Raw genomic sequence first — 27,508 nt, forward strand, 5'->3', positions numbered from 1 at the left:
AGGGGCAGAGGTTGACTGATGGGAACCAACAGACAAGCTCTGTACAAAAGGGTCTACAAACAGTACAAGAGAAGATACTGCAGACAAATCCAGGAAAGGAGGTGATAGCAAACTAGCAGAAGGAAATGAAAGAAAAGTCGTGTAACAGGATAGGATAGCAGAGGACAGTAAGGAACGAGGTTGAGAGCTCAGAGGAGCAGGAAAGCAATGAGTAAGCCCACAGGAGTAGGACTGTAAGGTAGAACGCCCAGAGGAAAAGGGCTTAGGGCAGCCGAGTAAAGCAGACTGCACGGCAAGGATCCCGTAAGGGCCGGGCAGTAAGGAGTGAACCCTGAGGGACAGGGCACCTGAACGTAAAAGGTAGCAGAGGACTGTAGAGGGCTGCTAGGCCGAGAACCCAGCAGAAAAGGTAGGTAGTAGGCAGCAGAGCGTGATAAGCTGCAAAGTAGGAAGGCCCAGACAACAAGGGCTGTAGGTAGCCAGAGTGAGGTAGGCTGCAGAGCAGGGAGCCCCAGAGGACAAGGGCTAAGGCACCCGGAGGGAGGCAGGCTGCAGAGTAGGGGGCCCAGAAGACAAGGGCTGAAGGCAGCCGGAGTGAGGCAGGCTGCAGGGCAGGGAGCCCAGAGGACAAGGGCTGAGGCTGGAAAGCAGCAGAGCGTCATCAGCTGCAATGTAGAGGGCCCGCAGGGCAAGGGCGGAGGCTGGAAGGCAGCAGAGCATGATCGGCTGCAATGTGGAGAGCCCGGCAGGGCAAGGGCGGAGGCTGGAAGGCAGCAGAGCATGATCGGCTGCAATGTGGAGAGCCCGGCAGGGCAAGGGCGGAGGCTGGAAGGCAGCAGAGCGTGATCGGCTGCAATGTGGAGAGCCCGGCAGGGCAAGGGCGGAGGCTGGAAGGCAGCAGAGCGTAATCAGCTGCAGTGTGGAGGGCCCAGAGGAGCAGGGCTGTGAGGCAGGGAGCCTGGAAGGCTATGGCTGGAGGCAGCAGGGTGGAGCAAGCAACAAGGCAGGGTCCCAGCAGGAGTTAAGGTAAACAGCATACAAGATCCATAGGAAGACGCAAAAGGGTGAGGAAGGACTCTGAGATGCAAGAGGCTGAGCCACTGCAGGCAGCAGCCTTTATACTGCCTAGCCCAGCACAGAGGCAGGCTAATTGGTTGCACCTGGCTAAGCACACCTGCAGGCAATCGGCATCCTCCCTTTCTGTTCCTGGGCTGGTGGAAGCAGGGAAAGTCTCTAGGGCTTCTGGGGGGTGTAGTTCCTTTGATAACCAATAGGAACAGCCAGGAATCGATGCTTGTAGCCAGGTGCATTATGGTATGCGTAGTTTGTTGGAAATAATAATAAAGCAGCAAAGTCTCGCAAATGGGAAATAAAGTTCCCAAAGTAAATATAGATGGATCCAAGAGTCTGTTGTAAATAAATGATAAACATATAGTCCAAATTGAGCGTAAATGGATGCGCCCATGGTGCAGGCATGACAAATGCCATTTCAGTAGGGACATTGAGTGCCAAAGCACAACAATTGACTTATGATCTGGACATGATCCAAAAGCCTTTGGATGGAATTAGGGGTGGATTGGATGAGCAAATGATATTTGTTAATTAGACTGTTGTATTACTAAATGAACAGGCTGAAATTCTACAACACAGTACAAAGGTGATAATTAAACATGACCGAATGTTTAACGATATTATGAATGTGAGAAATCCTCTTGATAGGTTGTTGACAAATTACATGAGGGAGGTTGAAACTGCAATTTCCCAATTAATTCAGGGACATATACTGTTATATTTTGTTTCACAAGACATTGTTCATCAGATGATGGCGAGAATCACAAAAACAGAAATAGAAGTGATGCAGGTTAAAATTGCATTTGAAATGGGCAGTGCAATGCCACTATATGTGAATTTGGAAAGAATGGAAATCGGGTTTTTGACGTGTATTCCATATATAGCTCCTGAACTTATTTACCAAACTAAGCAGGTACATAACGTGGGATTTTGGCAAGAGGGTAAATACATAAAAATTAAAACTTGGTGGCATTTCAGTCATGGGAGCCTGAGGTTTACTTGATTCCAAATATGGACACATGTATAAGGTTTAAAGAACAAGATTAGATGTGTCCAGGTAAACCATGTGTTCCTGATCCTACAGATGCTATCTGTGGTTTAAAACCTGACCCTGGTGTATCAGGGGGATGTGAAGTTGTCGTTAGCAATTCGGGTGGGGAGGAATTATCACAAGCTAAACTGGTTAAAATAAGATGGTTGGTCAGCACTTCTGTGAAAAATTACACTGTTACCCATTTGAATCATGGAACGTTTGTTGTCAAGCAGTTGAAATATAATGTATTTTACTTGCAGGTTCCAAAAGATACAATCGTCTCGGTTGTGTGTCTAACACTATTCCATATTGCAAATGATATTTGGGAAAGCCAAGTGGAAAATATTGAGTTTTTTTAAAAGGATACTTTTCTGATAGATCCGGATGTAGAATTTTTATTGAGTCATAAGGAAAAACACACCATTAAGATGAATCTGAGGAAGAATAACATTACAGTTAGTAGCCTGGCTGTGATGGAGGTGAATATGTTTAGCTGGGGAACCTGGGTGGAATGCACTATGGTGTGCTTGGCAGTATTGGTGTTAGTAATGGGAGGATGGCTGGTCATTTTGTCTATAAAGATGAGGATGTTGCTTATACTATTAGCAACAATGGGAAATGAAAAATATCCCAAAGCGCATACATTCTAAGAAACAATGAAGAAGAATTCAGGTTTCCTCCAATTATGGATTAGTTAGCCAGAATTGTCGGAAAAAGGAGGGAATATGTAAGGGTATATACTGGGTTGTATTGCCAGCATATAAGATACAGTAGAGAAACACAGCCAGGCCCAGTTTGAAACCGCAGGCATTCAGAGCACACATGAAAAAAAACAGTGTACTGCTAGGTTAAAATAACGAGGTGCACAATTCATATTGGATGCTTCATGTATGAAGACTACATGGGAGTACATAACTGATTAATAGTACGAACACTACTAGAGTGCTAAATTCAATCATGATAATGCAGTCTATGCACGATGAGGTACAATCCATGTTTTGGGTGCACTGTTTAAAATTAATTTTTCTCAATGAGGGAACGCATACTAGAGTTTTTTTTTCAGCTAGTGGAGAGCAGAAATATGCAGGAGGCATAAGGAAACAGTTGCTCTGGAAATCAAGTCTTCAAAATTGAAAACAAAGGCTGGCTCAGGTCACATTCTTTTATTCTGATTGGGAGAAATTGTAGGCAGACAAGCCACGTCAACAAAAGGATGAATCAGAGTTTTCCTAAAGAAGAAAAGTGAAGAGAGTAGGCAATTTGTGCTGGGTTCAGGAGACAGACGGGCGGTTCTGTCTCAGAGGGTCGAGCGCTGACTTTGAATCTAATCAGTTGGTGCTCCCCACACACGTACGGAGGAGTTTTGCACTGAGACTGGGTCTGCAACCACAGCAAGGTCATGCAGGGACTTCAAAGATTACTGGCTTCGGTAAAATAAGTGTTAAGTGAGGAACAGATAATATGGCGTTCGTGTGTGGCTAGGATTTATTGCAGTGCAGGGAGGTTAGAAATATTATGTTTATTTTTCTCTCTATACTCAAAGTGTGGGAACATCAATTCATGTTTGCAAAATAGCTGCTTTTTCTGTTTTTTTTATCTTGCAGGTGATGCAGTAAATATCATGTGGTAAGATTTCATGGTCTGTAAATGTCATGTAAAACAAAGTATAGATAAAGAAATCTGAGACTTTGGTGTCATACATGCATCTGTGAATCATTTATATATGAAGTGCAAAAATGATGTTTATACCAGTGCAGTAGTGTATTTACCAGTATATCATTGTAGCTAAAATAGCAAACAAGAGAAAGTTAGTGATAGACATCTACAAGTAGGGAGTTTTGTGCACTGTGGAGTGATTCCTTCCTTGCTTGCTGATGGAAAGGGGTGCCTAATCTGGCACATAGGTTACTGGATGTACATAAGCCAGTAATGCCTAATCTGGCATATAGGTTACTGGGTGTACATAAGCCAGTAATGCCAGCCACAAACTATAGGTGGTGCCTTGAATAAATTCATTGGGTTATCTAAAGTGTTCTAAGTTTGGGGCTCTCTACAGTTGACTAGAAGGCATTCTAATAGAAAGGAAAGGTTTGTTTTATGATGGGGTTATAGTAAGAAAATCATGCTCACCACTATATCACAGGAATAAGATAATTCTGAAAATACTGCAAGGTAAGATACCACTAAATTACTGCCAATACAAGCTAATAAGATATGGTCACTAAAATAGAGTGATACCAAACCCACTCTAAATGTAAGGCTGGTTTACCACAAAATCACCGCCAATATTTTTACGGTAAGAAAATACAGCCAAATCCTGAATTTACCCCAATAAGACAAAATCTCTTCCAGGTCCGAGGCTCCAGAAAGCCTTGTGGACAATGCAGAGGGTCTTGAACTTTATCCTTGCAGCCTCTGGGAGCCAGTGAAGGGAGTTCAACACCGGAGAGGTGCAGTCCAATGGCTTGAGGCCAAGGATGAGTCTTGCGATTCTGTTCTGGATGAGTTGCAGAGGGTGAAGTTCAGAAGCCGGGAGGTTGAGGAAGAGGCTGTTGCAGTAGTCCAACCTAGAGAGAAACAGGGCTCTGGAGACAGTGAGCTGCTGGGGGAAAGTGAGAAAAGGTAGAGTACCCCTGAGGAGGTGCAGCTGATAGAATTTTTAGAGATGAAAGAGATGTGAGAGGAGAAGGAGAGAGTAAAGTCGAAGGTGACCCCAAGGTTTTTTGCCTCACAGTTGGGTGCGGGCATAGGGCCAAGGGGGGCCGGACAGAGTGAAAGTGGGAAAGCGGGAGCAGGGATCCCAATGCAAACGATCTTAATCTTACTAGCGTTGAGGCAGAGGTCATTTGAAGCACACCATGACTGAATAGTGGATAGACAGACAGATATAGGCGATGAGGAGGAGGAGGTTGAGGCTAGTCTGCATAACACTGGAAGTTAGAGGTGAAAGTGGCAATCACACATGCCAAGGGAGCCATATAGACCTTGAAGAACCAGGGGGATAGGTTAGATCCCTTGGGAACACCATAGGTTGATAGAGCAATAGTCGAGAGAAAGGCTCTGAGTTCCATCTGGGATGGGTGGTCAGAGATAAAGGAGGTTAACCATCCCAGAGCCTGACCTGTGATTCCAAGGATGTCATGTGGACGTGCGATCAGGATGTTGTGGTTAACAGTGTCATAGGCAGTTGAGAGGTCATGGAGAATGAGGGCAGAGGGAGAGGGAGTGGTAGTATCAAAGTTTGAAAGCATGTCTTCACTGGTGTTCAGAAAAGCAGTTTCCATGCATCTGGATGCTCTAAAGCCAGACTGATGGTCATGGAAGCAGCCAATACATTCAGTGTGGAGGTCCCTCTGAGAGATAGACACCTTTTCCAGGAGTTTGCCCAGAAAAGGAGTGACAGAGATAGGGCAGTAGTTTTCCGGAAAGGAGGGGTCAGCAAAGAGTTTCTTGAGCAGAGGGTCAACAAGGGAGTGCTTAAGAGCAGTTGGGAAAACTCTAGTGGAAAAGGAGAGATTGCAGAGATCACCCAAGGTTGGGGCGAGGGAGTCAATATTGTCCTTAACGGTTTTTGAGGGGCAGGGTTCCACCTTTTTGGATGAAGCCTTCATAAACCGGACTTGTCTGGTGACCTCATCAGGTGTGATGGGTGAGATAGGAGAGGGGAAGTGGAGGAGGGCCAAGGAAGGCCCTGGTGTTAGTGTATGCTGTGGTGCAAGGTGAGGGAGGAAAGGATGTCGGGTTTTTGTGATGAAGTGTGCAGCCAGGGTAGAGCAAAGATTCTGGGTGGGTGTGACATAAGAAGAGGTTGCTGCAGGATTGGCCAGTTCCTTGCAGACTTTGAAAAGTTCAGCCGTGCTGCTTGATGCCATGGAGAGGCAGGCTTGAATAAAGACTCTTTTTTTGGAGCGGATGCAGAGTTGATATTGCCTTTGAAGGAGGTAGCAGGCCAGTTTGTCTGATGGTCCGCTCGACATATTCCATTTCTGCGCAGCTGCTCTACACTTGCTTTTAAGGGAAGCCAGATCGGAGTCATACCAAGAGTTGCACTTTTTGGAAGGCTTCAGAAGGACCCTCATTACAACTTTGGATCATATTCAACCTTGGATCATTACACAGACATGTTGAGCATGTAATTGCGCATCAGAATTGTCCTTTATTTACACTGGATGAATGCAATTAATGTGACATGACTGCTTCATGTATGGGGTGAAAGAACCTTTATTTTACTTATTTATTTACTTTTACTTATTAAAAATGTTTGGATTTTTTGAAATATTTAAACAAGATATTATTGGCGTTGTACACATGAATACAAGTGATCAATTGTAAACAATTGTGTATATGTTTTCATCCCCTCTGAAATTACTCTTTGAGGTTGGCCATTTAAAATAGGTTGGGCCTAAAGCAAACCTAAGAAAATATTCCTTAGCATTTGGGATCTGTACAGTAGCCATCTGTCTGAGACCACCTTCCTTACTCCTAAGGTGAGCAAGGAGGTAATTGAGGGACAAGTGATTCAGTTCTACCACTAAAACCCAAACCCCATCTAAATGTCCCAGTCAGCATTCCTGACTATGGAAATCCATTGTAACTTGTGTTCATCTGTCCGCAGATTCCACTTCAAGGGCAACTCCGGTGCTTTTTCCAGTCTGGAAAGAAGACATTTTTTACATCTGCATTTTGAATGCAGTGCTAGGTAGTAGGTTCCTCCAAATTCCGGTTCACCATAATGCTATGGCAAGATAATGTATTAATGGGACTATTTTGCCTCCTGTAGAAGGTCATCAATCTATACCATCAATAAAAATGTATGTCGCACATTATATCCATCCTGTTTTTCTTACTGAGGTCATTTGGAAAACATAGACTTAAAGAAAGTGAGCACATACATAAGGTTGGTACCATTCAAAATTCAGACCCCCCAGTCAAAAATACTATTTCTAGAAGAGTTGTTCTGTTGTTCAAAAGCTCTTGCAGAAGGCTACCGCCACATGCCCATATTTGAGACACACCAGAACTTTCTCTGGCTCACAGTTCAGGATGTACAGTACCATTTCAGAGTTGTACCATTTGTTATTAAATTTGCTCCATGTGTATTGTTGGCAACGTTTTAACATCTGCTCTTGTTTCTACATAGACAGAATATCTTGCTACAGGCATATCTGTATCTTTGGAACTTACATGCTGCCTCTCATCAACAGTTAGCATCTAACACATAGACAGTGTACAGAACCTTTAACATGCAGGTTTGGTTGGAGACTGATCATGATTAATAGTTGCCTCAATTCTACACAGGTCAGGGAGGTCATCAGGGCAGAGTGCAACATCAAGCTGGGCATTTTATCCCTGCCCCTTGCTTAAGCAGTGAAGCTCAAGTGGGGATTCTGCTCAGGCCTGTTTATGTTTTCAAAGCCAGGGGGACAAGTCAGCAGTGGTCTTTGTGATAACTAGGCAAAGCATCCCCTTATAACCTCTCTTTCACCATCCCCTCACACAGATTGACCCAACGTGCTAGACTATGCAACACTAGCCTCCAAAGCAGAAAATCTCAAGATAAATCTACATTAATGGATGCAAGAAAATAACATCTTGGTTTCTCTTCCACTAGACTCAGATTCACCATTTTGCTGACAAATGGTGCAATACGTAATTTTGTGGTAAAACCCTCGAACACGGATCAACCTAGTGCATGTGGATGATGCAATTATCTCATCGAACATCCAGTTGGAGGAAATTAGCTACAGTCCACTTGGCTCTTCTAAGGAGTGTCCCTTTCACATTGGAAGATCAGGACTGATCCATATGGACATAGCAAAACATGCTATATAAGCCACTGAGGGAGTTCCAAGTTGCAGTCCCAAGATGAGATTGACCACCTGGCTCTGGATGAACAACGATGAACATATTGTAACTGGAAGACTCACATATCCCTGGTGTTGTGTACACTCAGGCAGACAGACTTCCAGAATATATTCTTACTATATATAACATGATATCTGTATGGCTATGTACAGAGAGTGGGTCTTTTTGCTTCAATGGACCAGGCAATCCTTACTTAAAAAATCACCAGGACAAGGAATTCTTGAGCATGGCAAACAGAGGTTCTATCTCTGCCATGATCGGCGGGTCATCTTGTCTCTCTCCTCCCTTCTCTCCACAGCTCCAGTGTCTGCTGAGGGTGAAAAGGAAGGACCATTGGAAATGTTGGATGCCCCTCTGTGGAAGATATGTTATTGACTTCCTCTGCTTCTTCAGTTAGCCTCAGGACCGTCATGTCCTACATCAGGGATCTCCTCTACTGAGACTCTCTTTATCAAGTCTTCATCAAGTAGCTTGGCTGTTGAATGGAGCACCAAGTGCATCTGGGCATATCAGTGACTCTATCTTTGGCAGTCCAAAAATCTACAAAAGCTCCTACTGTAAACGCTTCGATAAAAATGCTGAACCTCTCACATGTGCTCCACTACTGGCACTGGAATTAATGAGCAGGGGATTTAATGTGGGGTTGGTGGTCTCTTCTCTTCTATGTCAACTAGCAGCTACATGGGCATTCAGTGATCCCAGAGCTATAGAGGAAATGGAGAAGTATGGCAATTATCGTTTTAAATGTTTGCCGATTGTGAAACTGAATGTGTACTCCCAATGCCCTTCCCAGAGCTTGCACTTGGTACTAAAGGCTTTTGGACCTCCCCGTCCCTCTGCCGTTCAACCTATTGGGACATTCGCTTTACAGTTACTAAATTTCAAGTCAGTATTCCTAATGCACAGAAGATTAGGCAAACTAAGGACCTCGCTGTCTGTGCTACCCTTCCCGCTTTTCCTAATTCAATGTATAATTCAATGTGTAATTCTATGGCCATCCCCTTAGTTTCAAAGTGAAGTAAATTTTTCTTTTCACCTCAATTAGAACATCATGCTTCCTCCTCTGTTTTTACTGGGGTGGTGCTGATCTTGCGACAGAGGTAAATACCTTGGATGTTGGAAGAACCCTTTGATCATATTTGGATAGAATGGCAAACATCCCTTCTATGGATTTTCTGTTACTTTCATTTGGGCTCTGGCCCCCGGGTTCTTGATCAAGCATTTCCACTCTGATTGGATGGGTGCAGTGGGTGGATTTCCATGGCTACTGATATTGCTCGGATTCCGCTGCCAAAGATGATTCAATGTTGTTCCACTTAAGGTGTATACCTTTGCTGAGTTTTATGTAAATGCATCTCATTGCGCAATACGTGCCGTGCCGCCTTCTACAAACTTTGTTGAGGCCAGCATTTTTCTTTGGTGCAGCAGCTGTGCTGTATACTGCGAAATACTAAAGAGTTGCTATCAAATTCTGTGTAGTGTGAATTTTTCTTTATTGCTTTTTATGTTTCCAATATCTCAAGCATGCGTTGGTATATCCTCATTTGCTGGGACTAGCAGGAGGAAGAGGAGCGAAAATGTAACGTCCAGGCTAATTTTTGGTGATCTTTATTATTCAGGACTGGAACAAGGAAGAGTAGGACTTGAATACCTATCAATCCAGAACCGTTCTTGCAATCCAACCGGTGTAGGCGGTAGGCTACTCGTTTTTAAGCAGTCCTACTGATTTTAATAGATACTACCAATGTATGGCTCCCCTGGGCCTGATGTCTGACTCAGCCTAGCAAGAGCAGCATCCATTCATGTGCGATAGGGAGGTAGGTGTGTCATTGTACCATAAACATGATTGATACTCACAGTATTTGCAGCCTAGGGCTAGCTATAAATGCCTCCATCTGATTGTTATACAGGTAATTAAAATATATGAACTAATACATTCGATACATGATATCATTTGATTTGACAAGCCATTGGGGGTCATTACAAGCTTGCTGGTCCGGAAACAACGGTACCGGTAAGCTTGCTCGTACCGTTGTTTCCGGACCAGCAAACTACGAGTGACCACTTAAAATATTTCCAAGTGTGTGATTGGTTGTATTTGAATGCTCCAGTGGCACTGAAAATTAGAGATAAGTAATTGAGAAGTGAAATAGGTTTGTCACACTGATTTATTAGGTTCTCCACCAAGTGTAACGTCAATGGATTTATTGGTGGATTTTACCACATTTTATACTGCAAAATGTGGGGGGCGACCCCCCACATGCGTCCTTCCACCCCCCAAACCTATTCCCCTCTATGCACCATATCTAAATTTACCACATAAAGATTTGGGGTCAAAAAAGGTGGTAGAAAAGTCAACAAAAAAGATGACAATATGCCATTCGGTGAAAGTGAGGAATAGCTTTCAGACTACCTACACTTTGGGGATGAAAAGTCAGTGGTTCTTGTTACGCAGAATCATATGCAGTACCCTTTGGGAACACTGCACACAATTAAGACTACAAGTGTAAGTACAATTTCACCTTTGGTGCAAGCATGTACTACACAGTAATGTGGTAGCAGTGGCTGAGCAGCCAGGCTTATCTCAAGAGTAAAGTGAGCAGTACAACGGGTTACAAAAAGGACCAACAAATACAGTGATTCAAACAAACACTTACTCAAGGTTTCTTGGTAAAAGAATACACATTTATTTACACAGTCATTTGGAAAACATTCCACTAGTTAGAGCAGCTCAATAGCACCATTTAGTATACTACAATACACAAGCAATCAGTTTCTGAACAAGTTCCACTCCCCTGAAGTGGGAGCAAACGGAACTTCATTTACTTTAAAAAGAGGTAAAAAGACAAGGTTATAAGAATCAACAGCACAAATACTCTCATAGGCAGGGAAAAGGGTTTCAGTTCACTACAACCAGCAAATCAATTCAATAGGCCTGGGCCAAAGTCAATGGTTAAGAGTCTTGTATAGGAGAGCACAGGAGAGGTAGTAAACGGTTAAGTCTTTGCCAGGGATATTAGAAGAATTTGGTCAGACGAAATGTTAGATGTTGGTTTAGTGAAGGACAAGCCTTCAAAGTTGGGAAAGTGTCACAAACTTTCAAGGCGGCCGAACAGAGTTCTGCACTGCACTTGCACAGTACCTTGTAAGTGAAGAAAAGCTGTAGCTGAGGCAGTTGTTCCTGGCAGTTCCTGCAGATCTCGCTGTTCCTGGGCTTCAGTCGTGGGGACAAAAATGAGGAATTTGGGAGGTTCCTGCACTGCCCAGGGAAGAGGCCACAAGCTTGGCAAAATGTGAGTTTAAGGTGTGAGTGCCTTAAAGTCCACGAGCTGGTTTCCTTCCCTAGGTATCTGGTTTTGAACAGGACTCTGAAGAAAATTCGACCAGGTTGGGGATGGTGTCCAGGCGGCTTACGAGTTGGTTGTTCCCACCAAACTCAAGGGAAAAGGTTAACCTTGAAGGGCTTCTCTGTCGATGGAGTTTCAGGCAATTCGGACCTGCAGCAGGGCTTCACCAGAGGACCAGGAGTTGCAGCAGTAGTCTTCCTTCAGCTCGTCTTCGGTTCTTTCGTTCCAGTGGTCAATTCTGCTTTCCAAGTCCCAGAGGCCAGCTTTTAAACAGTTTCCCCCATTCATTCCAGCTTGGCTGTCACTCACACAGCAGGGTGGCTGTCTTTGCCGGACAGCCAGCCGGCCGATCATGCCAGAGTGCATCCAGGTCTACTAGGAGACTAAGCACAGGGAGTTTCGGGCACCTCCCTCACATCCTGTCCACCCCAGACACTCAGGTGCCAGAGGAAGGCTTCAGCATGGAAGCCGCCAAAGTCCAATGAACAAAGGGACCAAACTAAGTTTGGCACACAGAGACAAACACAAGAAGGACCTTTCCAAAAGGAAAAGGCGAAACAAGTTGACTGGAGTATGTTTTTACAGATAAGTCTTGGGTGCCATATTGGAAAACATGGCTGACCCGATTTTTAGCTACCAGTGTTCGCGGTCAGGAAAAATCATGGTAGTTTGTTTAAAACCACTGCCGCCAGCAATTTCAAGTGGGAAAGGGTAACATTTGACTGTTACATGAGTGTTTAGACTCAGGGGAAGCTAGGCAACCCCTCCAGCATTCTACAGGAAGATAGTGTGTGCAGGGTCTGTAAATGTAAAAAGACTAGTAACGTCAATTTAACTTTACATGCTCTGTGAGACAGTACTCAGTCCCAGAGAAGGTATTTAAACCTTGGGGAGTCTGAAAGACACCCCTGTGCCACTGCACTGAGGCTGCTGTGTGACACAGAAAAAGATGATGCCTATGGAGTTGTTTTAAAACTCCATATCCAAAGAACACAAAAGTAAAACACCTTGAAAATGAAAAGTTAAAAGTCCCAAAATATAGCAAAAGAGCTGGAGGGCGCTAAGGTAGCGAGAATTTAGCACTTGGGTGAGAATTCTCCTTAACAGTTCTCAATACAAGTATGGCGGAGTGGTAAAAAAGGGTTGGTAGCGAAATTACTGCCACATTTGCTGCTTCGCCATATTCCGGTTTTGCCTTGGTGGAAGATTTACCTCCAGTATCATGCTGGAGGTAAATCCTCCAACTTTCCATCAGAAAATCATCGGAATTCTACCAAAATACTCATTTGGTCCCATGGACCACAAAAAATGGGGACTAACTCTGCCTATCACCACTTGTAATCCATGGTAAATTCTCCGGACAAAGTGGTTGTAATGGTGCGTCCGTTTGGCAGCATTTACCACCAGATTACCACCAAAATTGTAATGATGGCCATTTGAAAATGATTATACTGTGTCGCTGATGCTTCATGTGACATAATTTCCTATGATGCCATCAGAATACTAATTACAGTGTTTTAAACTTGAAGAAACCTGCAGATTGTTGGTCAGAGGATGTTGGCATGTATGCAGCACAGAGCAGAACAGATCGGAAAGGAGATCCCCAATACAGTGCAATGATAAATAAACCATTATAACAACATGCCATCCATTTCTTCCTGTCGCCAACTACTGGCAAGATTGCAATGCACCGTTTTGAGTGATCTAGAAATGTGGGTAATTGGGCATATTTTCTGTTGAGCTGCAGCTTTAATCTAAAACACACATATGTAAAACATTAGATGTTATACGGACGTGTACATACGTGTTCATAGTTTGATTTTTTTCACAATTCGTTGGCAAGTTTACAAATATTTCTTGGACACATTACGCAACCTATGTCAACAAGGATGTTGTTAGGCTTTTGGAAAACTGCATTTCTTCACGAAAACGTAATTTATACTCAAACGGCTGCTAACTAAATACGATTTATGGCATTCCCTGCATGCAGAGATAAAATCTAGTAGGCGTGCACTCCTTAGCTTGTTAGCCGTCTTCGGAAAATGAACGGTTCCCTTAGATCTGTGTAATTGTATTTTTGCCAGTTCACTGAGCACGTGCACAGCAAACTCTCAGCAGCCCACAGCAGGGAGTGGTCGGCCTTTCCCGGGCTATTCAGGCCTCTGCCTCCGGGCCAGCTTTAGAAGGGGGAGAGTGGGCTTGAAATACGTCCAGTAGCATATCCGTGAACCCTCGGGCAATTTACACGAATCTTAAACGTGTATGTTTGTCTGAAGTCTCTTTTATCAGCGTGGTAATCCCATTACTGACAAATGAAGATGTGAGCGAGGTTTATTTAAACGCGTTCAACGTTTTATCCTTTCTTGGGGGCTGAAAAGAAGCTACAATTGGTTGCAAATGACTTTCACCTCCTGCTGCGCTAATGGTAGTGTACTGTAAGAAGCCCTTTGAAGGGACAGCAGCATGGGTATAGCCCCAAGTCTTCTTGTAATAAGCTATGACAACATTATTGCACATTAGGCGACCTCTGCTGCGCCGAGTTTTGACATCAACAAAGACTGGGCCAACAGAAGCATCCAAATAATAGGTGCGCTAGTAATTGTGTGATTCATATGTAGATAATTCGCCTTACAAGTAAAGGACTTTGAAATCTACTTGGCTGGGCCTATATAAAATGAAGGAGCATTACCTTTGGAGACTTATAGAAACAAACCTTTCTAGTGTACTGCCATTTCAAGTGCATCAGATAATGACATTTAAAATCAAAAGGTTTCCAGGTTGTTGGAAAGCAAAGAAAACGACTTTCAATAGCATTCAAACAAAGGACTTGGATTTCACTCAACATCTACGCAAAATAAAACAACCGGACGCACAAGAAGTGGCAAAACCAACAACGTTGTTTTGGTCCCAGCCGAATGAAAGCAATCTTACACTTTGGCATGTTGTTAAAAAAATAACATGTTAATTAATCTCTTAAGCATTTCATTTAATAAAAAGAGCACACTTATCAGTAGTATGAATGAAAACTAAATACATGTCGGGTGTTTTATTTTAAATAATTAGGGCTGTTCTAGGCGGGAGTGCAGTGGTGATTAGTGCCTAAAACACCTACTCAGCCCCACTCTATAACTAAACCAGCAGTCATCCCAATCATAAGGGTGACACAGGCACAACCAGACATGTATACCTCCTCTTTTGGTAATGTGGCCGAGGACAGGCTGTAATCTCCAGGATGGGTGCAAGCTGGCACTGTAACAATCCAAACAGCAATAGTACAGTAATGGCAAAATAAACGAAATGGGGACTTAAATTAGACCAAACATTCATGCAACGAATAGAAAATGTAATAAACTACCACTTTAAAGGAAAACAAAGAGAATGCAATAAGGTCATTCTGGGTTTGAACACTGGGTGTAGAGAGGCAAGAATTTCAGAAGCAAATGTTAAAGTACAATAAAGATGTATTTTGAGAGTGGGGTCTTTCAATTCACTACGATCCTTTCAGGCAGCTGATTTTTTTTTAAAACGAGCCTGGGATCACTAGGACCAGGCCTGATGATCCCCCCAGCAACAATTGTGGGGGTCACAGGATCTTTCCCTGGCGGACGCCAGAGCTGCATTTTTTTTAAATGAACCGGTTGGCCGTCAGGTCAAAACTCGGTGACCCCATAACAGCTGGGGTGGGGGAAGTGGGAAGAAGGCTTACCTTGGCCTTGAGGCAGGGGCAGAATGCAGAAGCCAATAAGGAAAGACCTTATCTGACTGCTGCAGCCTGTCCCTACTTTCTATGATTAGCTATCTCACTGAAACATAGAGATCGATAGATAATCATCGAAAGTGGAATGGGCTTCGGCTTTGAGTATGTATTCAAGGAAGTATTTGGCCGAATAGCTGGTTTTCAGCCATAATTTGGTCGAATATTTACTCAAACGCAAAATTCAGTACACCCCTATTTACAGGTTTTGATTATATCCCCCTCTGGGCCATAGTATGTGTGTCAATTACCTCAAAAGTTAAGGCTCCAAAACTGGTGAACCCTGGGGTAACAACATTAGATACATGATTTATCGTTAGAGCAACCGCATAATCATTCTCCCTTTTCATTAATTGGTTAGCCTTGGGGGTGGCTACCGAATCACAAACTATATCAGATGGGAGAATTTCTATATATATATATATTTTTGTATGTGTTTATTTTTGAACAAGGCAGGGTAATAACAGTACCGACAATTATGAATAATTAAAATGCATTACTGTAAAAGCTCATCTTTTCCCTTTTCCCACCCTCCTCAAGTTTATCAAGCCTTTCAGGGGTCTCCTCCTTTATTCCTGCTCCTGTGGGGTATCTCCGCTCTCCAGGACTCTCCTGGCCAGTTGGGGTTTGTAAGTCAGGGCTGGAAAGTCTCTATCAAAGTCAAGAACAGGGTTCCAAATGTTCCGGAAGCGGTGGAGGAGGCCTGCTCTAGCTGCCGTCACTTTTTCTGCTATTAGCACATCCCATAACTTCAACCACCAGAGGGGTAGGAGGGTGCCCTCTGCGGACTTCCATGTGCGGGCCACCACTATTCTACCCGCCAGCAAGCATTGGGACAGGAGCTTGGCCTTGGGGCCTGTTCTTGGGTAGGCCCCGGGGATCTGGAGGACCAGGAGGACAGGTTCATGGTCTAAGGGGAGTATTGTTTGTGTCACGTCGGCGATGGCCCCTAAGCATTGTCTCCAGAAGCTTTCGACTTTTGGGCAGGCCCACCACATGTGAAAGAAGGATCCTATTTAGCCGCATCGTCTCCAGCAGGCAGGGTCCAGTGTATGGTTCATGTGGTGGAGTCTTAGAGGGGATAGTACCATTGCAGTAAGATCGTGTGGGCGCATTCTCTGTAATGCATGCAGACGACGAAGGAGCGCGGGTCCAGATGTCCACCCAAGCATGGTCCTCTATGTGGTAGCCCAGGTCTGCTTCCCATTGTGCCATAGATCGAGTCCTGAAGATAAGAAAGTCTTTCTGGAGGTGTTTGTATAGCACGGAAATCCTGCCCCGAGTTGGTAGGTCCTTGAGAGTTAATTCTATAGCTGTGGGAGGGCGAGTTACTGCCTGCGTGTCTGCGGGTGGGAGCACCAGTGGCGCAGCTGGAGGTATGTAAACCTGTCTTGTTCCTGCAGTTGAAAGGTTTCCTTGCATTGTTTGTAGGAATGCTAAGGTCCTCCCTCGAAGAGCTGCCCCAAGGTCTTTAGCCCCCCCACAATCCAGTTTTGGAAATTCTGGGGAGCTGTTCTGGGTGAAAAGGCGGGGTTTAGGAACACCAGGGATGAGGGGTTAAGTCCTCATGGAATCTTCTTTTGGCTCAGAGTTCTGTCCCAGATGGAAATGGTAGTAGCCAACAGTAGTCCTCGCCATTGCTGCCTTGCCGCTGGGGGGATATGAGGGAGAAAGCATAGGGGGAGAGCCAAGCATGATTGTTCTAGATCTACCCACCTGGGGCAGTTAGTGATTGTTTGCCACGCTTGAATGCAGGACTGGTTGCGCTGCCATCTGGTAGTTGTGCAGGTCCGGGACCCCCAAGCCTCCAAGTCTTGCGTTTCCCAGCATCGTAGTTTTGGGGATTCTAGCCTTCTTCCCCTTCCAAATGAATTGTAACATTTTCCTCAGCAAATTTTGGAGCGCCGGAGTCAGAATCACAACAGGGAGGGCAGAGCATGTGTATAGGAATCTCAGGTGCAGGTTCATTTTACATGCTGTGATCCGGCCCGTTAGAGACATTTCCTGTATCACCCAGCGTTTCAGGTCAGTTTCAAGCTCTTTAAAGAGCGGGGGAAAGTTCACGTGATAAGTGTCTGTTGGGTTGGCTGGGACCTGGACCCCCAGGTAGGTGATAGCCTTCATTTTACATTGGATTGGGCACATAGGGATCAGGTCTTCTTGCTCCCTCTGGGATATCCCTATCCCCAGTGCTGCTGACTTATTGAAGCTAATAGTGAATCCCGTGACCCTTCCATATCTATGTATTTCTGCTAAAGCCTGTGTCAGGGAGTGATGGCTAATAGGATATCGTCCGCGTAGAGCACCAGTTTATGGTGTGAGGAACCACCTTGGAAGCCCTTGATCAGGTTGTTCAGTCTAATCCGTTGGGCAAATGGCTCCATGATCAGGGCAAATAGGAGTGGGGACAGCGGGAATCCCTGCCTGATTCCGCAGGTCAGCGTGATGGGGGCGGAGAGGTTGCCTTTAATTCTAAGCAGGGTTTTGGGTGATTTGCAGTTAGCCAAGACCATAGTGTGGAATTCCGGCCCGAATCCTAATGCCTCCAGGGTGAGCTTCATGAAGGTCCAATCCACCTTGTCAAACGCTTTGGTCGCGTCTAGTGCCATGAGTACAATTCCCTGTGAGTCTCGGGAGGCCAGGTCCACCAGTTTCAGAGCTCTGCGGATGTTGTCAGCTGTAGATCGGTTCTTCAAAAAGCCGCTTTGGTCAGGTTGGATTATGCCTGGTAGGATATGAGATAGGCGTGTTGCTAGGATCTTGGAGTAGATATTGGCATCAATATTGAGTAGGGCGATAGGCCTGTATGAGGCTGCGTTTCTTGGGTCTCCTCCGAGAATTTCTATATTAACAGAAGAAGCTATAGTCAAATTCATCATCCCCAACCCCCACATAAAACCTCGCTCTCGCTACAAGAAGCTTTGGGGGGAATCTGTCAATCAAGTGTAAACATATTCCCTTCCCTTGAACAAGGCAGCAGTAAAAGGTACACCATTACAAGAAGTCTGGTTACACACATTATTATTGTGATCAGTACTGAATGTTGCAGAGGATGATAAGGGCAAAGAAAGAAAAGTGCCATTTTAGAAGCGAACATGTAAGATGCTGCCTGTTCACAGCATACGAAAAACATGTGTGATGAAATGTGCACTGTTTGCAGCTCGTGTATAATAAACAAATGTGTTAAAACTTATTTGACAAGGCACAACAAAGAATTGTTGTGTTACATTAAGGAATCCAGTGAACTTTTATTAAAATGGAAAAATAGTCCAATCTAGGATGAAAAGCACAGACTTTCATAAAAGATCCAAAGGAACATCTCAGCCTGCATTCTTCTGCTGGTGCTTCATTGTATTTCCTTGCAGGATTAAGAATCAGCATTGTAAAACCTACAGATGCTTAAAAATATAAAGTCTTTGATCTGATTTTGATATGCAAATACAATATTATTATATTGTTCTGTTGAATTGACAATTGTAACATGGAAAATATAAGGATCTTTCAAAGCTGCATTGGGGAAATAGTGGCCTTTGAGAAAAGTAAGCAAAATTACATTTTCCTGACCTTCCCCAGCAGGCCACGGCACATGGGACTTGCTTTCCCATAAGAGAAATTAAACTGAAGCCATTAGAAGTTTAACCATAACATGTTATGACTGTTCCTGAAGATGCTTCACAGGATTCAGGGCCTGGAATAAAAATGAATGGTTCCTATTTACACCTAACATCTGTCTCTGAGCTTGGCCTAAAACCGTTAAATATACATTGATCTATTCTGAGCAGTGGTCAGTAGTGGTCCCCTCTCATCTAATCTGACATTTCAATCACCAGACCACTCCCCAAGCAAACACTTTACACCTGAAAAGACTGGATGCTCATCTAAGGGGCTGCCAGATCCTGGAAATAATCAAAGTGAGTGAGACTAAAGTCATAAATGGCACTGCCAGCTTAACTAAAAAGAACATTTGCCATGACATCTTTATTCAGAGGAGTCATACATTCTCTAACTCTGCGTTGGAAGGAACTCACACCAGATGTTCTGTATCTGGGAATTGAAACTGGAGTTGCAGTGTAATATTTTGAAAATAAGAAACAAATGCACCATAAAAGTTACATTGAGAAACACATTTCTGATGAAGATATATGAATGGATGGTCATTGAGAGTTTTTATTTTTAAATGTTCAGATTGAAAGGATGTATTCGATATTTCCAAAATGTAGATGTTTACTTTTTTTGCTAAATAAAGAGAATGTTGATAGTTTGGTGAATAAATAGTACACGTTAGTGATTCTTATATATTAACATCCATGCTGGGGATCTGTTATTCTGAGCTTGAAATGAAATGTGTATGTAAAAAGTATCGGAGCAAAAATGAAAACAATTTACAGCACACAGACCATGTCATGTAGAGATCAGACTAGTTTACTAGGGGTCCTCAGATCTTACCGTATAAAACCAAATCCAAAAAGGAGCACACAGCTGGCAAGAATCAACGTGGTTTATTACAGCTGGTAGAGCACAAATCAAACAGAACAGTGGACTGGAACTGATTGATGAGAGCTGACTTCTGTGCATACAGCAAACATTAGTTTTAGACTTCAAATACAATGGTCAAGGCATTAGAAACAGTTGCAGCTGAAATGTTCATATTTTCCAACATTCCCAAGAACCTCATTGGCTAAACTATGTCATATCTTTACCGCTAAGTGTATGTTAGTAGGACATGATTGGAGCTACCAGGTCAACAGTATTCCAAATCATCTCCTCCTTATGTGGCGCCACATCGCTTCACAAACCTCCCAGGAACAATTTTCATTTAGTAAAATAACATATGTGCTGACTTCTGGGACTTTATTATTCTGCCGTTGGTCAGTACCATTGGGAAAAACATGAGACACCCCGCTTCTGGTTGGAAGGGAGAAATTCACACAGTACCTGCTGGATAATGGCCTTCACAAACCCTCTGGTGGATACTCTGAAGGCTGGCCACCACACAGGGACACACAAACGTGCTGTTCAGGCACTTCCAGGAATGCCACTCTGTTCATCTTCCCCATTCCCATATCCACCTCCTGACAGGCACTCGTAGCTATGTGAATAGTTCTCTGGCTCAGGTCCATTTCATCTCTACCCCCGAGTGCCTGTGGGATTGCCGCCCTGTCATTATGTCACCCAGCGCTGTCTACTTCGTCTGCCTGTGATGCACAGCCTGAACTTTGTGTCCCTCCTCCTAAGCCCATGGTGTGCTGATCATGTGTTCAGAGCAGGTTTCCCGGGCGAGGATCCACCTGTGGGCATCCCAGCTAAATGTATTTACTTGGGATTTTTCCCTATATCGTAGTGATATACATGAGTTCCCAGGGCCAGTGACATACATAGTGCAACCCTTCCTCTGCATTTCCCTGCAAAGCCTTAATACATGGTGCTACTACAGTTTGTTTGTGTGCCTATGATTTATTGCCCCTTTGGAGGTGTCCCATACCTTCTTGCTTATCCCGTAGGTGGTAGGGGAGCTCCCCTATCTGGTAGTGAAATAGCACCTTTAATACATTCCTCCCTTTGATCTTTCAATCGACATCTCCTTCCCGCTCATTTCCTTACACTTTTCCTTACGCACCCACGTCTGTGTGACTCTCTTTATGTCCCCTTCTTGTTTGTACCCTTGTAGGTATTCTCCAAACATCAGTATCTTTTTAACACTTGATGAGCATTCGGCCCAACGTGCTTCATAGTTTTCTAAATTTAGTGGGGACACTGCAAAAATTTACTCTACATCATCCTCACTCTGATTCACGCTTTGATCTAACGCTTTACCAAGCGCAACTTTGTTTACCGTGATTATGTAACATTCTTTTCTTTGGTGGCAGTCTCATTGGTCAGTGACCCACTGACCGACACAGATGACAACAAGCTTCACGATGAGCAAAGCGACCATTTTTTTTTGTTTTAACATTGCTGGCAGCCAATCTGGAACCCTGGCAAATAACAAGTCCAGCCAATTGTTTTACGTGGTGTCGTGCATCTCTTTTATAATTCTTTCATGTATGGTTCATATCTCTGTGACAGCTTCCATAAGTGCCCCATTGGTAGCACCATTAGCGGCTATTACTATGCAGCATCGACTCCCGATCTTGTGGCACAGGCTGCCTTCCATAGCAGTCTTAGGGCCCAACCCATAATGACTATGTAGGGCCATCAGACTCAATTCTCAAAGCTCTTCTTGCACTGCATTCAGTTCCTTTTCAGTAGCATTAGCCAATTGGAGCAGCTTGTAACGCGTTATCGGAATCCACTTCGTGTTAGCTGCTGTTTGCACCCCGGGAAGCAGAAGCAAGCAAAAAAATGCAGACACTTTGCTAAAGAGTCTCAGATGTGGTGGGATAGTGGCCAAGCTCTGGGTGGATTCTGCAGATAAGTAATTGCTTGCTCTCTTCCTACTTGTTATCTTTGGTTGTTCATCTCATATCTCTATTGGCCCTTTTGCTTTATTTTTCAATTTCTGAGTGGATAGCCCATTGAATGGCATCAAATCTGCACGGAGCATTAGTAATGCAGGGCTGTGTAGGGTCACAAGTGCATATACTCTTCCCACTCTGGTGGTAGCTGGGCGCACACTCGTGTCCCACAGGCCCAGCATACGTCCATCACTGCCGCTGTATCTTTCTGCAACATTGCAATGCTCATCATCCTCCCACAGCCGGTTTTCATCCCCAGCGTCATTGTCCTGTTTGCTCTGAAACACAAAGAATACAGTTTGAGCAGTTTTATGTAAACGGGGCAATGTTTTTCATCTATCCATATTAAGGCATGTACAGTGGCATTCCATATTCCCCTACATTTGGCATCTGTTTTCCTTACCACGTTCTCTTCAAACCCCACCAGTCCTTCTGCACGGCACTGTACCATTCTTCTTTCCCATTTTCCATTGTAATACACAGAACCCTGTATTTGTATTAAGGGCCTTATGTGGCACCATGGTATATCATGTCATGTTGAATTCTTACTGAAAATTCTCTTGTGGACAGTGACCACCTGTTTTCCGCTCTATGCCCCTTGCAGGGTTATATTCTAATATGTGCTTGGTAGCTTTCCCATGGGCCAGGCTTTCTAGTTGCATATGGTTACCTGCGTACACCTCCTCCCTCTCATCTATCCATTTTATTTCTACGGTGTGCCCCTGGAACAACTCCGTTGTTTTGCACAAGGACATTGGCATCAGACATCCCCTTCCTCTACTGTCACCTCTTGTGGCAGGAATTGTTTCATTGTCCCTGCGAGGTGCAAGTGCCATTGGTGCTTCCTCACCCCACCCCCTTCATGTCTTTATACCATACATTTTCAGATGCCAGGTCCCGTCCCTCCCCAATAGCACTGTAGGATTCTTCAATACTATATGTACTTCTTTCCCTTCCACCATCAGCTGGAGTACCCGTACTACCTCTTTGCACTAGGAACCAAAAGAGAAAGAGAAGACAGAAGACAGAAAGACTGATCAATCCAACCCCTATTACATTTGCATCAACTTTGCTTAGTTTTTCTCCCATTCCCCCTACTAGTCTCTTGCCCATTTTCTCCTCCATTTATGGGCCTTCTAAAGAATCTTATTGCAGTACACAGAATCAATGATAGCTGGAATATACTTCCCATTAGATGAGGCTTCACTCTTTTCTTTCTATTGTTCTGCTGTTGTCTCTGCGGACTTCGGCTATAGGGATCCATTCCCTCCTTTCCTTGATCTTTACTGCCATTGAGGTTACATAGACAACTTCGAATGGACAACATAACCTTGGTTCCTTCCACTTCCTTACAACATTGCAGGCGAGAACTCCGTCTCCGGGATAGAGAGGCTGTGCTTGTGCAAAGTCCTCCCACTGGTGGGCACTTGTGGGCTCTCCAACTTTGGCCGGCTGACATGTAGGTCACTGGGCCTGGTAGATAATTTTTCATTTATTCTCAGAGGATTGCTGGGCTATGGTAAGCATCTGAAATTGAATGTGCAGGAGTGACAGGCACTTGCATCCTCCTACCTGTTAGAATTCCCTTTGGAGTCAAATGATGATCCGCACTGGGTGAGTCGCGAAGGGCGAAAGGAGTGAGTGGGAGGTAAAAAAGGTAGTTTTGTCATAGAGAACAGGTTTTTTTTGCTAAGCATCCTTCAAGTAAGCCGTTGATCCTTTCAACAATTCTGTTCACCTGCGGCCAGTACACTGTGCAAAGTTTGCGTTTTATCCCAAAGAGGTGCGTCATCTCTTCAAAAAGGTTGTTAGCAAAATGCTGGCCTTATCTCATCACAGATTCCCCACCTTGGAAACACCTCCCGCACCAGGAATTTTGATGCACATTTTGCATAATTCTTTGCACAGGGCCCAGCCTCAAGCCAGCGTGAAAAGGGGCAGACAACAATAATTAGATACTTATGAGACAAGCATCTTTCTTGCATATCAACATTGTTGATATGCAATTGCCAGAAGGTCCCTTGCATTCTCGCTATTGTTACTCAGATGGTTTTAAATGTATGAGCAGACAAAAACTGTTAACAGACCATGCAGTTCAGCATACACTCTGCCACTCGCTCATGCAAATTTTGTACATACCATCCCTCACTTATCTCGGATGCTATATTTTCTTTGGATGCATGGGTCGGAAAATGCAATGGCTTGAGAGCTATGTACCACAATTTCTGAGACATTACTGGTTTGCCCGTACTATTCTGCCTCCATATTAAATCCTTTGGGGAAAGAGAGCATGCTCTTTGTATCAAAAATTCCTTTAATTCTTTCAGGGCCTCTCCCTGTAATTCTATTATCTGAACAATTGTTGTCACATTAAAACATTTCTCCTTTTCTCTTTCCAACCCTTTCCTCTTTTCCCCCACCATCATTTGTTTTCCTCTTTGTCCCTCAGGGAAGACCATGCTGCTTCTCTCTGCGAAGTTTGCTGCCTCTTTGGCTGTTCTGTCAGCTATTTTGTTCCCCAAAGATATTCGGTCCTGCCCACCTGTATGGGCTGCATGTTATATTATTGCCACTTCCACTGAGGCTTTTAATTCCTCTATCAACTGCCCAAGTAATTTGGCATGTTGTACATGAGTCCCAGCGCTACTCCTGAAACCCTTCCTTTCCCATCTGGCAGTTTCTGAATGCATGGTAGATGTTATGTAGGCAGTCAGAAAATATGTTTGCTGCATGTCCCTCCATCATGTTTAATACACTTATAATTGCCACTAGCTCTGCTGCGTCTGTTGAATTCTGGGATGCTAATATCATCTGGGACGCTATTACATATTCCCCATGTATATAGCATACTACAGATTCTCCTTTATATCACCTGCCAGTATCAGGGTCTTTACTTGATGACCCGTCAATATATCACATGTCTGCACTTTCTATTGGCTCTTCCTTAACATATATGTCTCCTTCCATCCGATCCATATTTTCAGCTCAGTCATGCATATACTCCATCTCAGCTGTGGGTTCTGCTACGTATATTGCAGGATTGACCACACGACACCTCACTACCTCTATGGCTGGGTTTATTAGTATCACCTCATACCCTACTGCCCTCTGTGTTATTAGGATGCTTTTTGATTTTTCCGGGACAACGAAGAGTGAATGCTCCATGTACAGCACAACAGGGCACCCCATCGTGATTTCCGTCACCTTTTCCATTGCAAAAGCTCCAGCCGTGAGCGCTTTTTCCCCATGGAAAATGTCCCTGCATCACTGGGTCCAAAAGGACACTCTAGTAGGCCAATGGTTTGTGCCACTGAGGTTTCTTTTGCATAAGGACAGCCGTCATTACTGAGCCATTTGAGTGGAAGAACAAGTGGAATATTTCTTTATAGTTAGGGGTGGCCGCTTATGGTGCACGTGCTAATGCTCCTTTACGTTCTGTAAAACTTTCTCTCATTTCAGATGACCATTTTAACTCCCTCTTCTCTTCTCTTTCTTAGCTTCTTTTAGGGCCTGCAGCAAGGTCTTGGTGTAGGTCGAGTAGTCAAACAACCATGCCCGGCAATAATTACACAACCCCAGGAATTTCTGCATTTCTTTTACAGAGCGTGGCTGTGCTGTCGAGAGAATTGCCTCTGCCCGCTCTTGTGTTATCCTGCGTCCTTCAATGGTTATTATTTGCCTCAGGTACACTACTTCCTTCTGACAGTATTGTACCCTTTATCTGCCAGTAATGTCAGCAGGTGCACTGAGTCTGCCCTACACTCTTCCTCAGTTTCAGTGCATACCAACAAATAATCAACATATTGGATCACTGTGCTTGGCATTTGTAAATTGCTCAGGTCCATTTGGATTCCTCCATTGAAAATACTTGGTGCTTCTCATTACCCCTGGGGTAGTCTAGTGTGTACAAATCTTGTTCCCTGTTACATAAAAGCTGTCAGGTACCATGAATTGGGGTGAAATGGAAAAGAGAAGAAGTCATTCTTCAGCCTTTCATGTCATCCCTTTGATACTGTGGTCTGAACAAGAATGTTGGTACCAATGGTAACGCATTCCCTTGTATTCCTGAGACCTGTAGGGAGAAATGGCAGTATTTTTAAAAGCAGCCATTACACTATGTATGCAGATGACAAAGTGTCAATAGCAGATAGTAAAATGGGAGCTCAATTTAAAAGCAGATGGCAATGTTTTCAAGAGCAGTGTTGTGAAATTACAGTTTTTTAAAAGTGGCCACTACAAAATGTGTGCAGATGTAGCCAGTAAAATGGGTGCAAAACCTTTGGCAGATTAGGGATGCAGGTCAGCATTTTCTTTTTTTGCAGGATTAGTCAGAATGCAGAAAAAGATACGCAGGTGCAATGCCACATTAGACATTACATAATAAAACAGAATGCAGAAAAGACAGTGGATTCAGTGCATGTGCACACATACAAAATTAGAAGCATTCCCATCTGGGGCATTCCCATCGATGAGGAGTCTGTGAAGTATTGTATTGGAAAATAACACATATAACAAAACTAATTTTGCCTATTAACAAAACCCCAACTAATTAATTTTCCTGATTAACATGGCAATGCAATCTCAGCAAACTCGGATCGAGATTTTGCCTTGGTATTTCTCCGTGGAAGTGAAATGTAAAAAAACCCAGGGGTGAATAGCTGTCTCATTGTGCATTATGAAACCTCCTTTTTTTCACACAGGAAAGAAGTTGATATATGTGGGTTCTCGTGAAGTGATTGGTTAATGGGGTCAGAAGCTGTGGAGGTGTCAAAACCACACCAGGGAAAGGCAGGGCTACTCATGATTGACAGACAGATAGAATATAGGGAGTTGAACTGAGAGGCGTGGGCATTCTATTCTGTTCTTGCCTGTGCCACCGATGGGTGCTGGGTTCCTGGGCTGCAGTCTGAAGACATTGCAGAGGGCGGTGACGCTCTGGCATTGAAGTGGCTGGGATCTCAAGGCTGAGCACGAAGGCAGTGTGGGGTTTGCGCAGATAAGCCCCAGCAGAAAGAGATTATCCAGGCGAAACGCAGAAGCTGCATGAATTTGCAAGTGCACTTTAAAACTGAGGAGTACGTGGGCTCAGTGTGATTCACTATCAGTTAGCATAGGTGTTTATTTTTAAAACAGAACTTGGTGTTTTTGTTTCACATGTCCTAAATGATGACAGTACAAAATGACAGGTTAGCAAATAATCTCAATGCTTTGCAGTGCCTGTTTTGTTTTTTCTCTTAGGAGCTTCAGCAGAACTAACGTGGGTAAGATTTTGGGGAATGTATTATTGTTGATTGGAGTATGTTTTTATTGTAAATCACATGGTGTTTAACAGAATCATAAAAAATGAAGAATGGTTTGGTGTAAGGACTCTTCGTCTATGTCTCCAAAGCTTAATGTTTCAGTGAGGGAAAATAACCGGGAGGCTCTGGTGTTTGCACCGCAGTGATTAAATATTTACCGCTTTCTTTAACGCAGAAAGTAAGGTTAGGAAAACAAGGAAAAATATATATGCAAGATAGAAGGTTTGTGTGTGGATATGAATGGCTTCACCCTTTATGCTAAAAGGGGAAGCAGAGCCCTCCAAGGGCATATGTCTTTGGTGTAGATAAACCATTGACACAATCTGTATGCAATAAATGACATTATTCATGATCTTACTGGTTTCCCTAAACATGTGCTAAGCCTGGGAGAAAGGTTACAGTCAACCAGAAGTGTATCACAATTATAAAGAGAGAAGGGTTATCTTATCATAGGGCAGTGTTATGAAAAAAATACCACAATACCAAACTACCACCAAAATAAGCTAACACTAAATTACCACCAAAATAGGATAATACTAAATTACTACAAGAATAGGGTGATACTGAATTACTGCCAAAATACAACAATACTAAAATACCACCAAAATACCATGATACTAAAATACTGCCAAATCAGATAATAGCCCTAAAGACAAAACATCAAACATATTATGGTGTGTTGG

Source organism: Ambystoma mexicanum, chromosome 6q (assembly GCF_040938575.1).
Source record: "Ambystoma mexicanum isolate Mex_15411 chromosome 6q, UKY_AmexF1_1, whole genome shotgun sequence".
Classification (NCBI taxonomy): Eukaryota; Metazoa; Chordata; class Amphibia; order Caudata; family Ambystomatidae; genus Ambystoma; species Ambystoma mexicanum.